Source organism: Salmo salar, chromosome 13 (genome assembly GCF_965601325.2).
Source record: "Salmo salar chromosome 13, fSalSal1, whole genome shotgun sequence".
Lineage (NCBI taxonomy): Eukaryota > Metazoa > Chordata > Actinopteri > Salmoniformes > Salmonidae > Salmo > Salmo salar.
The window spans coordinates 32,470,862-32,487,327 of NC_138303.1; the positions used below are offsets into that span (position 1 = coordinate 32,470,862).

The following is a 16,466-nucleotide window of genomic DNA, read 5'->3' on the forward strand; positions in this document are numbered from 1 at the left end:
AAGAAGATAGCCAGTGTCATGGACTCTCCCGATGTACGCCTTGGAGATACAGCTGCCTTTGAGAAGTTTGAACTACAGGTCTAATCCTCAGTGGGCATGCTCCGGACACTGGGTCCAGATGGCGACATCGAGCTGATGTGTGAGTCTCATGTGGCATGCCTACTCAGCAAGCTACCATCCGAGATGAGGTCAGACTTCCGCTGTCACATGTTTCATCAGCCAGGTACTACATACACCTTACTTGAGGTCTCAGAGTGGTTACAGTATGTCCTGGTGTCAAGAATATGATGGCCAGTCATCAAGAAAAGTGCATAAGGACAGACTTGGGCAGAAGTCAGAAGGGCGAAACGTGCAACATCCATTCTTCACGGAACTAAAGAGAACCCGGAGAGTGGATCCGCTGCCTCAGCTTTCAATAGTTTGGCTGCAAGAAGAAATATACTGTCCTTATTGCAACAACCCTGAGCACTATCTCAACCAGTGCTCAGCCATCCAGACGCTCACCAAGGAGCAAGTAACAGAGTGGATGATCAAGACCAACAAGAAGTGCTGGCACTGTGGAAGGGGCCATCAGGCGTCCTAGTGCACCCACAACAAGTCCTGCGGTCTCTGCAAGGAAACACATCTACAAGTCCTTCACAAGGTCACTGCCAGAACCCCCAAAGAGGCACCAAAAGAGGAGAGCTGCCTGGTAAGCACAGTCACAGAGGTGCTCTACTTGGACAGACCAGCTGATTGTAATCACATCCTACTGAAGGTGATCGCTATTCTGGACGACGGGTCCGAGCATACCATGCTCCTTCCAGATGTTGCACAGAAGCTTGGGTTACAGGGGAACACAGAATAACTAGCCCTCAGAACCATTCGCCTGGACATCCATACCCTCTGTGGTAACTCCTGCCTCGCAATCCAAGACCAGTTTCCAAATCAAAGGGCTTTCACCGCAACCCGCCTTGGACTAGCAGACCATTCCTATCCAGTAACCAAACTTCAGAAGAGGTACAAGCACTTGGTTGGTCTCCCCCTACAGTTGTTCATCAAAGCCATGACTCTAGTCCTCATTGGTGCAGATCATCCTCATTTGATCATCCCCATCGAACCAGTGAGGTTGGGTTCTCCGGGTGTACACCACCTGAGCCAAAGTGTTGGTCCAGCACCTCTGGCATAAACATTGGGACTGGGATGACCCTCTTCTTATTCAATATCTTCTCCAGGCTTGGAACAATTGGGAAGGAGAGCTACAGATCCTGCCACGCATCACCCTGCCTAGGTGCTACGTACCTGCAGATGTCTACCAGTCGAGTGTCACCAGAGAGGTCCATGTGTTCTGTGACGCATTAGAGAAGGCCTACGGGTCTGTCGCATACCTGAGGACAGAAGATAGTCACAACAAGACCTACCTGTCATTCCTGATGGCCAGATCCAGAGTTTCTCCTTAGCGACTACATTCCATGCCAAGACTGGAGCTCTGTGCAGCCGTCACTGGAGCCCAGCTTGCCAAGCTGCGACAGAAAGAGCTTACCTTGAAGATAGACCAGACCACGCTGTGGACATATTCCACAACATTTCTGATGTGGCTGCAGAGGAAATCCTGAAGCTTTAAAGTTTTTGTAGGCACCCGGGTGGCCGAGATTCAAGAACTTATAGACCTCCGTGCATGGTGCTATGTGGATTTGGCGAGGAATCCCGCTGATGACATCACAAGAGGCAAGACTCTGAAAGACCTTGCGGAGTCCAACAGATGGAGCCAAGGACCACCGTTTCTCATTCAAAGTCCAGACGAGTGGCCAGCTAAACCAAACGTTCATTGTGAAGAGAACACGTCTGCTCCCAGAAGCCCACCTTCTGCCGTGTCACTGCAGTTGCTGGTCCCCAAGACCCAGATGTGAGCCAGTACACCACATGGCGCGTCGAGAAGAGATGGGGGATAATCTTCAAGTGTCTCACCATGAAGGGTGTACAGTCGTGGCCAAAAGTTTTGAGAATGACACAAATATTAATTTTCACAAAGTCTGCTGCCTCAGTTTGTATGATGGCAATGTGCTCCAGAATGTTATTAAGAGTGATCAGATGAATTGCAATTAATTGCAAAGTCCCTCTTCGCCATGCAAATGAACTGAATCCCCCAAAAACATTTCCACTGCATTTCAGCCCTGCCACAAAAGGACCAGCTGACATCATGTCAGTGATTCTCTCGTTAACACAGGTGTGAGTTGACGAGGACAAGGCTGGAGATCACTCTGTCATGCTGATTGAGTTCGAATAACAGACTGGAAGTTTCAAAAGGAGGGTGGTGCTTGGAATCATTGTTGTTCCTCTGTCAACCATGGTTACCTGCAAGGAAACACGTGCCAACATTGCTTTGCACAAAAAGGGCTTCACAGGCAAGGATATTGCTGCCAGTAAGATTGCACCTAAATCAACCATTTATTGGATCATCAAGAACTTCAAGGAGAGCGGTTCAATTGTTGTGAAGAAGGCTTCAGGGCGCCCAAGAAAGTCCAGCAAGTGCCAGCACCGTCTCCTAAAGTTGATTTAGCTGCGGGATCGGGGCACCCCCAGTACAGAGCTTGCTCAGGAATGGCAGCAGGCAGGTGTGAGTGCATCTGCACGCACGTGAGGCAAAGACTTTTGGAGGATGGCCTGGTGTCAAGAAAGGCAGCAAAGAAGCCACTTCTCTCCAGGAAAAACACCAGGGAAAGACTGATATTCTGCAAAAGGTACAGGGATTGGACTGCTGAGGACTGGGGTAAAGTAATTTCTCTGATGAATCCCTTTCTGATTGTTTGGGGCATCTGGAAAAAAGCTTGTCCGGAGAAGACAAGGTGAGCGCTACCATAAGTCCTGTGTCATGCCAACAGTAAAGCATTCTGAGACCATTCATGTGTGGGGTTGCTTCTCAGCCAAGGGAGTGGGCTCACTCACAATTTTGCCTAAGAACACAGCCATGAATAAAGAATGGTACCAACACATCTTCCGAGATAAACTTCTCCCAACCATTCAGGAACAGTTTGGTGACGAACAATGCCTTTTCCAGCATGATGGAGCACCTTGCCATAAGGGAAAAGTGATAACTAAGTGGCTCGGGGAACAAAACATCGATATTTTGGGTCCATGGCCAGGAAACTCCCCAGACCTTAATCCCATTGAGAACTTGTGGTCAATCCTCAAGAGGCGGGTGGACAAACAAAAACCCACAAATTCTGACAAACTCCAAGCATTGAATATGCAAGAATGGGCTGCCATCAGTCAGGATGTGACCCAGAAGTTAATTGACAGCATGCCAGGGTGGATTGCAGAGGTCTTGAAAAAGAAGGGTCAACACTGCAAATATTGACTCTTTGCATCAACTTCATGTAATTGTCAATAAAATCCTTTGACACTTATGAAATGCTTGTAACTATACTTCAGTATTCCATAGTAACATCTGACAAAAATATCTAAAGACACTGAAGCAGCAATAGTTGTGGAAATTAATATTTATGTAATTCTCAAAACTTTTGGCCACGACTGTATACTTGGACTTCATGACCAACATCGATGCTGACTCCTTTTTGATGGCCCTTAGAAGATTCATCGCCCACCGGGGGACGCCACCTGAGCTGTTCTCTGACCAGGGAATGAACTTCCAGGGAGGAGAGAAGGAGCTGCGTGAGGCCTTCGCTGATTTGTCTCCTAACCTGCAAGAGCAGCTTGCAAAACAGAAGATTGCCTTTCGCTTTAAGTCCCCTGCAGTTTGCACTTCGGAGGAGTTTTGGAGAGAGAGAGATTGGCTCCGTTACCACTGCCCTCATAACTACAGTGGGTGCCTAGTCAGTGACCGAAGAAGTGCTCAGAACTGTCCTCATTGAAGTGAAGGGTGTCCTGAATTCGAAGCCCTTGGGCTACGTGCACTGCAGTATCGCAGACCTGGAACCTGTGACCCCTAACCTCCTGTTGATGGGGCAGCCAGACGAATCCCTGCCACAAGTGGTGTACCCGGAGACTGAGCTCCTCAGCAGACATCAATGGAGACACTGCCAGATACTGATGGATCACTTCTGGGCCAGCTACATCAGGCACTAACTACTGAGCCTGCAAGCCCGACAGAAGTGGCATGCCATCCCTGACGAACTCAAAAGGGATGTGGTGGTTATGTTGTTGGACCCCCAGCTTCTGAGAGCCCTCTGGCCTATCGGACGTATCATTAAAGTTCACCCAAGAGCTGATGGTCATGTGAAGTCTGCCGAGGTCAAGATCAAGGACAGAACATACACCCGTCCTGTTGTCCCATTGGTAGTCCTCCCAGCTCTCCCGGACAGAGAAGACGATGACAGTACGCCTGCAGTAACCCCTCTCAAAAGCCGTTAGCCTTTCTCAGGAGCAAATTGACGTTGCAATTTGGGGGCGACAGTATGAAAGACTATTCAGAGTAAATATTAGTTAATCATAGGAGAGCTGTAGCTCCGCCCACTGGTGATGTGGAGCAGAGCATGCTGGGCAATCTCTAACTGAGAAAAAGGAAGTAAGTAGAGAAAGTACAGAAGCCATGATAAGATCCAGCCATCTCTCCTGTGATTACCATTAGTTAGCATTCTTTGTTTTAGCCAAGGCCGGTATGCATCCTTCAGAAATGTGAGGTCATAGTTCTTACAATTCATGTGTTGTGAATGCACTTCCTTCTTAGGCTAATTAGCGTTTTTACCATGAGCTAGCAACTAAGCTTGCTAACCCTGTTGTTTCTGTCAACTCTTTTCAGACGTTTAGCATTTCAGTGTCCAGTCTAATATTCCCTGTGGTTATATGGATGTATACTGTATAGATTATGTGGGTGTTTTTTTTTTTTTTTTTTAGCAATGAGCCTTGTGGATGCATTATACATTCAAGTTCATGCAGTTGTGTGAGGATGATGGTACTGCGCAGTAGTGCTGTGGTTGCACTCCTCTGATCATTCGTGAAGTCACAGCCATGTTGTAGGGTTGTATTGCCCTGTGCAGCAGATAAGCTATAAATAATATGGCTACAATAGGTTATGTAATTTGAGTTTGTATTAAGCCTATACCTGCCATTTACTATTGTATTTAATTTCCCCCTTTTCAAAACCACACATCCCCTTGGTTAACACAATTGTCAAGCCATACACTGTGCTGCTCTATGTGAATCAACATCATTAAACCACCTCAACTGGAATCCTACCGGTCTGTCATCTGTGCTCTTACAAGCACCTGGGAGAGAACACATAGTGCCAATTAAAACCTAACCCTAAAGAATATACAGTCCACCAAGTCCTCAACTACTCTAGCGGTCAAACAGGAATATGGTTTAAATCGTTTGTCCCCATATGGGATTTTTGAAAAACTTTAAATCAGGGTGGTTACGTGTAGGCTTACCCTGGCGTGACGTTTTGATTTCCATGTAAATCTCTCTCGGACATGATTTTTATCAATATATTCTCCTCTTTTTAGTAAATTTGCCTTGTTAAAGGTTAAATAAAAATTATATATATATTTAATGTACTCTGACTGGAAAATGCTAATTAGCATCAAAGTAGACATCATGCAAAAGTACAAAATCCCTCCGTCATCTCTAGCTGACGCCTTTGCTAACATGTATTGTGTCAATTTAAAAAGTGCACAAGACAGAATTGTCTACTCAAAAAGAAATGTTGCTAATTTATTCAATACTACATTTAGCTAACAGATAGTTCATCCAGAGATTCTTAACTTTGCCTTGATTTGGCACGCTTGTCCAGATCATCATGGAATTTGTAGTTCTTTATGATAGCCAAATTAGCAGGAATTTAGCATTTCATTTTTGGGAGGTAAATACAGGTGAATATACTGATAAAACTCACCTTGTCCTAGAGAAATTTACATGGTTATCAAAACATCACACCAGGGTAAGTCTACATGAAACACAGCCCTTATTTTAAGAGTTTTTCAAATCCCCTATGGGAAATGGTTGAAAAACAATTGGAACATTTCCGTTTGACCGCTAGGTTTTATAAGTATTACGACTCATACTGCAGCACTGTCATAATTTGTATATACACTGACTAGACTGACAGGGGGCACTGTTTTGAAGCCAACGCACCATAAAGATGAGGACTGCTTTTTTGGCGGAGTGCCAAAATGGCCGACTAGTGGCTTTAAAGCGTTTCATTGGCCAATACATAAGATCAGCAATCCAGGGTTTATATACATTGGTTAATCCTTACCACATACATGAATAGAGGGGTTGGTTGTTTAGCAACAAAACAGATGCATGCGCAACTATGGGGCAAAACAGACAGGGTAGGCATATAACACTTTTCTCTCAAATACATTGACACAGTTGTTGGTTAGCTAGCTAATGAATTTTAGCCATATTGACATGAAATCAGTAAAAACACCTCAAAACACAGCATGGTATCATGAACAAGATGAAATGAGCCACTTAAGATAGAAACAATGACAAGAAACTGCCATGTGGGTTATCTGGCCATCCAGAATTACAACAAACGTACACTTTGTTTTCATGACATTGTCAGCTAACGCATCTACATGAAGGACTGCTTCTTCTGGGGAGTGCCAAAGCATCTCAGTAGCCCATACATAGCATCAGCAAATCAGGATTTATATACACATCATTGGTTAATCCCTACCACATAGTGACTTCAGACAGTATTCACACCCCTTGACTTTTTCTACGTTGTTTTGTTACAGTCGGAATTTAAAATGGATTAATTTGCAATTGTGTCACTGATCTACACACAATATCCAATGTCAGTGGCGTTAATTTATAGGCATTTCTAAAAACATAATAAAAAATGAATATTAATATTCAACGCTTTTGTTATGGCAAACCTAAGTAAGTTATGAATAAAAATATGCTTAAAGTCACAAATTGCATGGACTCACTGTGTGCAATAAGTGTTTAACAATTTTGAAATGGCTACCTCATCACTATACCCCACACGGTCGAGCAGTGAATTTCAAGCACAGATTTAACCACAAAGACTAGAGGCTTTCCATGGTTCACAAAGGGCACCTATATTGGTAGATGGGTAAACAAAAGTTGACATTGAATTTACCTTTGAGCATGGAATAGTTTTGAATTACACTTTGGATGGTGTATCAATGCAGCCAGCCACAACAAAGATAGAGGCGCCCTTCCGAACTCAGTTGCCATGTTCTAATATGTGAAATGCGCATCTCCTGAGTTGGGATAACATTTTTACTTGCATAATCACACATTTGAGGAATTAAACTCAGAACACAACAGATCATCTCAAACTGCTTTTTATTTCATCTTAAATAACAGTACATTTTAATAGTTTCTATCTTGCATCCAGCTTTCGGTTGTACACTGACTGACTTTAAATTTAAATACAAAAGTTGAGAAGGGAACAGCGGGGTGCAGAGATCTACAGTTATTTCATGGCGAGAAAAGGAAAAGGAATTTTATTTAATATTTCTGTATTGATTTTCTTTGTTGCCAACTCCAGGCCTAACGCACAAATACAGCACATTTTTGTACAGAATTTCGCAGAGAAAAAACAGAATGGAGAAAAAAAATGCCACTACTGCTAAAGAAAGTGTCTGTTTACAAGGAGGGGAACAGAAAATGCTGTCATTCAAATGCTGCAAGTTTTTTCTTTTTTATTATTAAAGGACAGAAAAAAACCTGTTTGTTACAAAATGTTTATTTTGTCACTGGAATTTGTTTGCTACAGAAGGAATGAAAATGTATTTGTTCCATTTGTGTTTGTGTGTGCATATGTTTTAAATGTTTACATTACTTTTATCAAGGAATCCTTCCCAAGAATGGATATTGTAATAACAGGTAACCGTTTGTTATGCTGTTTGCTTCTCTCAAGTGCATAGGATTGACATTTTAATTGAATTATGTATGCACAGAGTAGCCAAAAACAAGATAAATACCATTGTAATGATATATTTAACAGGTTATTTTCTTGAAGAAAAACATCAAAAGGACTTAGTTCTATATGCACCTCTTTTTAAGCAATTCTACAGCATGCGATTCTAAGTTAACCCACCCATGGCAGACAGCCAAAATATTTTTTTTTATTTATTTTTAACTTAAAAAGCTTCATTATCATTATTTTCAAACATTGATTTATACAACATGTCATTCACAGAGTAGTAACTGCATTTCCAAGCACGGAATGGGCACCTCTGTTGAAACAGAAACTCCGGAATGAAACCGGGGTAATAAGTAGAGGCCTCCCAACCCAACAAAATCACTTCTCCGGTCGCAACCACGGTCATCAAAAGGGAAACAAAACAGAAATAAAACGAAGAAAGTGAACCAATGGGTTAATCTTCATTTAATTATTCTACATTGTCGCCCAACAAAAGGTGAAGAGAATGGTTAAAATGTTTTGTTTTCATTTTGAAAATGAGCATTCATTATCATAAACAGAATATGCTTGGTTAGTTAACTTTTCTTGAAACATTATTCTATACATGCAAAGTTTAATTTTGTGCAAACAAAGATTTGTGACTAAACAGAAAAAAATAAACAGAGAGTGAAGTATCTTGGGACTAAATATACAGAATGGCCAGATCCTCCTGTTGGTGGCTCATGGACTCGACTCCCTGCTGAAGCTCAATTCTCTTGCCTTTTTTAAAGCTGGATTAAAATGACGATAATTTGTCATTTTTATTTCCAACCTACAAAACTTGACTCTAAACTATATGAAGACTGATAAAACAAAGCTTTCAATCCTCATTTTACCAACAGGTCACTGATCTAGTTCCCTGAACCAAAAATAAAGGGGGAAAAAAGAAAAATAAACATGACCAAAAAGCTATCAAGAGTTTAATCACCGTTGTGTAGATTACCTTCACTCAAACCTGTGTATTGAAGATGGATTACACATTTGCATGGGGGTGAATGTATTTTCTTATGACACAATATCAGAAAATGGTCCCAGGAGGAATGCACAATTCTCTCCCCCATTCCATCCCACTGAAATTCCTCATTTTTAGCTGAGTAATAAACAATTGTGCTCTTCTTTTAAATGAGGAGAGAATTTTTGCCATTGGTAGTTTTTTGGGGGATTGGAGTCAGTTTCATGGTTGAGAAGATTGGATATGCAATAAAATTGAACATTTTGGAATAGTCTTCCACTCAACTTCGGAGTCCGGATGCCATCTGAAAAAAGGCGGGACACAAAAAAACAAATAATTTGCATGAGTCATTTGCAACAAAAGTACCTCCTAAAAATGCAGAGTCATTGTAGAAAATTTACCTCTTAATTTTCCAAACAAAACTTAGTTGTCAATGTCAAGAGCTACAATTCATTGTTGGCCAATCTCCCATGTTCACCCCCAGAATGCAGCAGACACATTCCAACTACAGTCGTGGCCAAATGTTTTGAGAATGACAGAAATATACATTTTCACAAAGTCTGCTGCCTCAGTTTGTATGATGGCAATTTGCATATACTCCAGAATGTTATGAAGAGTGATCAGATTAATTGCAATGAATTGCAAAGTCCCTCTTCGCCATGCAAATGCACCGAATCCCCAAAAAACATTTCCACTGCATTTCAGCCCTGCCACAAAAGGACCAGCTGACATCATGTCAGTGATTCTCTCGTTAACACAGGTGTGAGTGTTGACAAGGACAAGGCTGGAGATCACTCTGTCAAGCTGATTGAGTTCGAATAACAGACTGGAAGCTTCAAAAGGAGGGTGGTGCTTGGAATCATTGTTGTTCCTCTCAACCATGGTTACCTGCAAGGAAACACGTGCCGTCATCATTGCTTTGCGCAAAAAGGGCTTCACAGGCAAGGATATTGCTGCCAGTAAGATTGCACCTAAATCAACCATTTATTGGATCATCAAGAACTTCAAGGACAGCGATTCAATTGTTGTGAAGGCTTCAGGGCTCCCAAGAAAGTCCAGCAAGTGCCAGGACAGTCTCCTAAAGTTGATTCAGCTGTGGGATCGGGGCCCCACCAGTACAGAGCTTGCTCAGGAATGGCAGCAGGCGGGTGTGAGTGCATCTGCACGCACAGTGAGGCAAAGACTTTTGGAGGATGGCCTGGTGTCAAGAAGGGCAGCAAAAACGCCACTTCTCTCCAGGAAAAAGACCAGGGACATACTGATATTCTGCAAAAGGTACAGGGATTGGACTGCTGAGGACTGGGGCAAAGTCATTTTCTCTGATGAATCCCTTTCCGATTGTTTGGGGCATCCGGAAAAAAGCTTGTCCGGAGAAGACAAGGAGAGCACTACCATAAGTCCTGTGTCATGCCAACAGTAAAGCATCCTGAGACCATTCATGTGTGGGGTTGCTTCTCAGCCAAGGGAGTGGGCTCACTCACAATTTTGCCTAAGAACACAGCCATGAATAAAGAATGGTACCAACACATCTTCCGAGAGAAACTTCTCCCAACCATCCAGGAACAGTTTGGTGACGAACAATGCCTTTTCCAGCATGATGGAGCACCTTGCCATAAGGCAAAAGTGATAACTAAGTGGCTTGGCGAACAAAACATTGATATTTTGGGTCCATGGCCAGGAAACTCCAGACCTTAATCCCATTGAGAACTTGTGATCAAGCCTCAAGAGGTGGGTGGACAAACAAAAACCCCACAAATTCTGACAAACTCCAAGCATTGATTATGCAAGAATGGGCTGCCATCAGTCAGGATGTGGCCCGGAAGTTAATTGACAGCATGCCAGGGCGGATTGCAGAGGTCTTGAAAAAGAAGGGTCAACACTGCAAATATTGACTCTCTGTATCAACTTCATGTAATTGTCAATAAAAGCCTTTGACACTTATGAAATGCTTGTAATTATACTTCAGTATTCCATAGTAAAATCTAACAAAAATATCTAAAGACACTGAACCAGGAAACTTTGTGGAAATTAATATTTATGTCACTTTTGGCACACGACTGTAGAGAACAAAATATCCAGTGCTACTAAATATATACACTCCACTCTGAAATACATTTGGCAAGGGTGATGAGATCAATCTATATCCTAGCTGAGGAACGATCAACTCTGTTTCTTATATTGAGGCGGAGTTGAGTTTTGAGAACCAGTTGTGGGATTTGCTAGCAATAACATTGAGTCACCATCAGTCGATTCTTGTAAAAATGTCAAATCTGGAAACACAGTGCCTTCAGAAAGTATACAACCTAAATTCAAAATGGATATCGATTTTTTTCCTCCCACCCATCAACACACAATAGCTTATGACAGCGAAAATGTGTTTAGATATTTCAGCAAATGTATTAAAAATGTAATAAAGAAATCAAATTTATATAAGTATTCACACCCCTTTGCTATGACACTCCAAATTGAGCAAAGGTGCATCCAAGTTCCTTTGATCATCCTTGAGATATCGCTACAACTTGGAGTCCACCTGGGGCTTGGGCTGCTGCGGTGACCGTATTACTGCCACACCGGCGGTCAGGAGTCATGAAGGCAGTCACAGTAATTAGGCTTCTCCAAGCTCTGATGTTGCTCATGGTCATTAGTAGCCTACCAAACTAGCGAACTGCCTGGTAGTCAGCAATCCATTATCACTCACATCAATGCAAAAGTATTTGGAAATTTAATCAAACACTTCATGAGAGCCCATGAGCTCATGTTGTGCAACATTTCAATAGGCTATGCAATTGCACAAGAAAACAGAGTGATGGCCTCTACTAAAAACAGGGGGATCAGCTTTCTGATCTTTTTTTTTTTTTTTTAATTAAGCACATTGCTTATATTTACAGGGGTATAGCCTACCTGGGTGGCATGAAAATAAACTACGGGAAAAGCGTCCATTTGCTATTTAAAAGCATAGATGACATGTATTGTGACCCTCTGTCCCTGTTTTGATACAGGTGCATGGTAATGGTCCATTCTAAATCAAATTTCACACATTATTTAGTATACGTAAAGAGAATAAATAAAACAATTGTCTGATGGGTGACAATATTAGCATATCACTTGCAAAAAATATATATTATCACTTGTGAATGATGACCAGCATAAGAAACAATGCCTTTTTTTGCAAATTTTTTGAGGCCTAGTCGAAAAAATATGGAACTACCCAGACTCTGGCTACAGCTGGCCATCCGACCAAACTGAGCAACCGGGCAAGAAGGACTTTCGTTAGGGATGTAGCCAAGAACCCAATGACCACTCTGATAGAACTACAGAGTTCCTTGGCTGAGATGGGAGAACCCGCCAGAAGGACAACAGTCTGAACAGCACCTCACCAATCTGGGCTTTATGGGAGAGCGGCCAGAAGGAAGCCACACAGGAGAAAAAGGCACATCACAGGCCTTTTTGTAAACTCCAGGCGTGCTGTCAAAGACTCAGAGCATAAGGCAAAATATGCTGTGGGCTGATGAGACAAATTAACTATTTGGCCTATGTGCAAAGAGCTATGTCTAGAAAGAAAAATGGCACAGTGCATCACCCGTCTAACACCATCCCTACTGCATGGTGGCAGCATCATGCCATGGGGATGCTTTTCAGCAGCAGGGACTGGGAGACTGGTAAGAACTGAGAGAACAATGAATGGATACAAATACAGGCAAATCCTTGATGAGAACCTGCTTCAGAATGCAACAGACCTTAGACTGGGGCAAAGACTTACATTCCAACAGGACAAGCATACAGCCAAAGCAACGCGGGAATGGCTTCAGAACAAAAATGTGAAAGTCCTTGACTTGAATCCCATTGAAGACTGTTCACCGCCGCTCCCCATCTAACTTAAGAGTTTGATCAAATCTGCAAGGAAGAATGGGAGAAAATCCCCACGTCCAGATGTGCAAAGCTGATGCAGACATACCCAAGAAAACTAAAAGCTGTAATCGCCACCAAAGGTGCTTTTACAAAGTATTGAACGCTTATGTAAATGAGATGTTTCTGTATTTCATTTTCAATATATTAGCAAACATTTCTAAAAACATGGTTTTCACTTTGTTATTATGGGGTATTGTGTGTATGATCTTTATGTGGCGTCAGACCGAGGCTCTGCATCTGTCCCCATGCTCCTAGACCTTAGTGCTGCTTTTGATACCATCGATCACCACATTCTTTTGGAGAGATTGGAAACCCAAATTGGTCTACACGTACAAGTTCTGGCCTGATTTAGATCTTATCTGTCGGAAAGATATCAGTTTGTCTCTGTGGATGGTTTGTCCTCTGACAAATCAACTGTACATTTTGGTGTTCCTCAAGGTTCCGTTTTAGGACCACTACTGTTTTCACTATATATTGTACCTCTTGGTGATGTCATTCGGAAACACAATGTTAACTTTCACTGCTATGCGGATGACACAGCTGTACATTTCGATGAAACATGGTGAAGCCCCAAAATCGCCCTCCCTGGAAGCCTGTGTTTCAGACATAAGGAAGTGGATGGCTGCAAATGTTCTACTTTTAAACTCGGACAAAACAGAGATGCTTGTTCTAGGTCTCAAGAAACAAAGAGATCTTCTGTTGAATCTGACAATTAATCTTGATGGGTGTACAGTTGTCTCAAAAAAAAAATATGAAGGGCCTCGACGTTACTCTGGACCCTGATCTCTCTTTTGACAAACATATCAAGACTGTTTCAAGGACAGCTTTTTTCCATCAACGTAACATTGCAGATAATCAGAAACTTTGTCCAAAAATGATGCAGAAAAATGTATCCATGCTTGTCACTTCCAGGTTAGACTACTGCAATGTACGCTACAGTCACAAGACGCAGGCCTCCTTACTATCCCTAGAATTTCAAAGCAAACAGCTGGAGGCAGGGCTTTCTCCTATTGAGCTCCATTTTTATGGAATGGTCTGCCTACCAGTGTGAGAGACGCAGACTCGGTCTCAACCTTTAAGTCTTCATTGACGACTCATCTCTTCAGTAGGTCTTATGATTGAGTGTAGTCTGACCCAGGAGTGTGAAGGTGAACGGAAAGGCACTGGAGCAATGAACCGCCCTTGCCGTCTCTGCCTGGCTGGTTCCCCTCTCTCCACTGGGATTCTCTGCCTCTAACCCTATTACAGGGGCTGAGTCACTGGCTTACTGGTACTCTTCCATGCCGTCCCTAATAGGGGTGCGTCACTTCAGTGGGTTGAGTCACTGACATGATCTTCCTGTCCGGGTTGGCGCCCCCATTTGGGTTGTGCCGTGGCGGAGATCTTTGTGGGCTATACTCGGCCTTGTCTCAGGATGGTAAGTTGGTGGTTGAAGTGATCCCTCTAGTGGTGTGGGGGCTGTGCTTTGGAAAAGTGGGTGGGGTTATATCCTGCCTGTTTGGCCCTGTCCGGGGGTATCGTCACACAGTGTCTCCTGACCCCTCCTGTCTCAGCCACCAGTATTTATGCTGCAGTAGTTTATGGGTCGGGGGGCTAGGGTCAGTCTTATATCTGGAGTATTTCTCCTGTCTTATCCGGTGTCCTGTGTGAATTTAAGTATGCTCTCTCTCGCTCTCTCAGGGGACCTGAGCCCTAGGACCATGCCTCAGGACTACCTGGCCTGATGACTCCTTGCTGTCCCCAGTCCACCTGGCCATGCTGCTGCTCCAGTTTCAACTGTTTTGCCTGCGGCTATGGAACCCTGACCTGTTCACCGGACGTACTACCTGTCCCAGATCTGCTGTTTTCAACTCTCTAGAGACAGCAGGAGCGGTAGAGATACTCTGAATGATCGGCGATGAAAAGCCAACTGACATCTACTCCTGAGGTGCTGACCTGTTGCACCCTCGACAACCACTGTGATTATTATTTGACCCTGCTGGTCATCAATGAACATCTTGGCCATTTTCTGTTATCTCCAACCGGCACAGCCAGAAGAGGACTGGCCACCCCTCATAGCCTGGTTCCTCTTTAGGTTCTGGGGAGTTTTTCCTAGCCAATATGCTTCTACACCTGCATTGCTTGCTGTTTGGCGTTTTAGGCTGGGTTTCTTTACAGCACTTTGTGACATCAGCTTATGTAAGAAGGGCTTTATAAATACATTTGATTTGTATTTGATTTGTATATGGGTAAAAGACAAATCTATCCAATTTGAATTCAGATTGAAACAAAATTTGGAATAAGTCAAGGGGTATGAATACTTTCTGAAAGCACTGTACCTATGTTTGTCCGGTACAATTGCTGTTTCTGTGTTTGGGTGCTGAAATCTATACTTTTAATAAAAACTTTTATTGAATACAACCGACTTTTTCCTCATTTGTGTTGCTCATCTCAGGGGGAATGTGCATGTGCCGACTTAATCGGTCCGTTCTATCTGGGGTCCTTGGGACGTCCCTACTAGAGGTCGACCGATTAAACCAGCATGGCCAATTAATTAGGGCCGATTTCAAGTTCATAACAATCGGTAATCAGCCTTTTTAGACGCCGATTATGGACGATTACGTTGCAATCCACGAGGAGATTGCGTGGCAGGCTGACCACCTGTTAAGCGAGTGCAGCATCAAAAGGACCTTGTGCCTGCTAACATGAATTTCTTTTAACTACATATGCAGGTTTAAAAAAAATATACTTGACTATTGATTTTAAGAAAGGCATTGATGGCATGGTTAGGTACATTTGTGCAACGATTGTGCTTATTCCGCGAATGCGCTTTTGTTAAATCACCACCCGTTTGGCGAAGTTGAAGTAGGCTGTGATTCAATGATAAATTAACAGGCACCACAATGATTATATGCAACGCAAAACAAGCTAGTTAACCTAGTAATATCATCAACCATGTGTAGTTAACTAGTGATTATGTGAAGATTGATATATATATATTTTTTTTTATAAGATAAGTTTAATGCTAGCTAGCAACTTACCATGGCTCCTTGCAGCCAATATTAACTACGGAAATTGTGTCACTTCTCCTGCGTTCTGTGTAAGCAGAGTCAGGGTATATGCAGCAGTTTGGGCCGCCTGTCTAGTTGCGAACTGTGTAAAGAACGTAATTAATTTGTCAGAATTTTACATAATTATGACATAACATTGAAGGTTGTGCAATGTAACAACAATATTTAGACTTAGGGTTGCCACCCGTTCGATAAAACAAAGAATGGTTCCGTATTTCACTGAAAGAATAAACGATTTGCTAACGAAATGATAGTTTCCTGATTTGACCATATTACTAACCAAAGGCTCGTATTTCTGTGTGTTTATTATATTATAATTAAGTATATGATTTGATATAGCAGTCTGAGCGGTGGTAGGCAGCAGCAGGCTCGTAAGCATTCATTCAAACAGCACTTTCCTGCGTTTGCCAGCAGCTCTTTGCAATGCTTGAAGCACAGTGCCGTTTAGGACTTCAAGCCTATCAACTCCCGAGATTAGGCTGGCAATACTAAAGTGCCTATAAGAACATCCAATAGTCAAAAGGTAAATGAAATAAATGGTAGAGAGAAATAGTCCTATAATTCCTATAATAACTACAACCTAAAACTTCTTAACTGGGAATGTTGAAGACTCGTTAAAAGGAACCACCAGCTTTCATATGTTCTGTTCTGAGCAAGGAACTTAAACGTTAGC

The 16,466-nt window shown here is 42.6% G+C and overlaps 1 protein-coding gene across 2 annotated transcripts in view; it reads right to left on the reverse strand.

The window, feature by feature from the left end:
* Positions 1-7,243: 7,243 nt before the first annotated feature.
* LOC106566880 (guanine nucleotide-binding protein G(I)/G(S)/G(T) subunit beta-1) overlaps positions 7,244-16,466 on the reverse strand; it is a 71,247-nt gene continuing 62,024 nt past the window's right edge. The window contains exon 11 of one of the 2 annotated variants that reach the window (XM_014135411.3): positions 7,244-9,138. The gene's annotated coding sequence lies outside the window, so the exon portion shown is untranslated. The remainder of the gene's footprint in view (positions 9,139-16,466) is intronic. The other variant, XM_014135412.3, reaches the window with a different exon arrangement.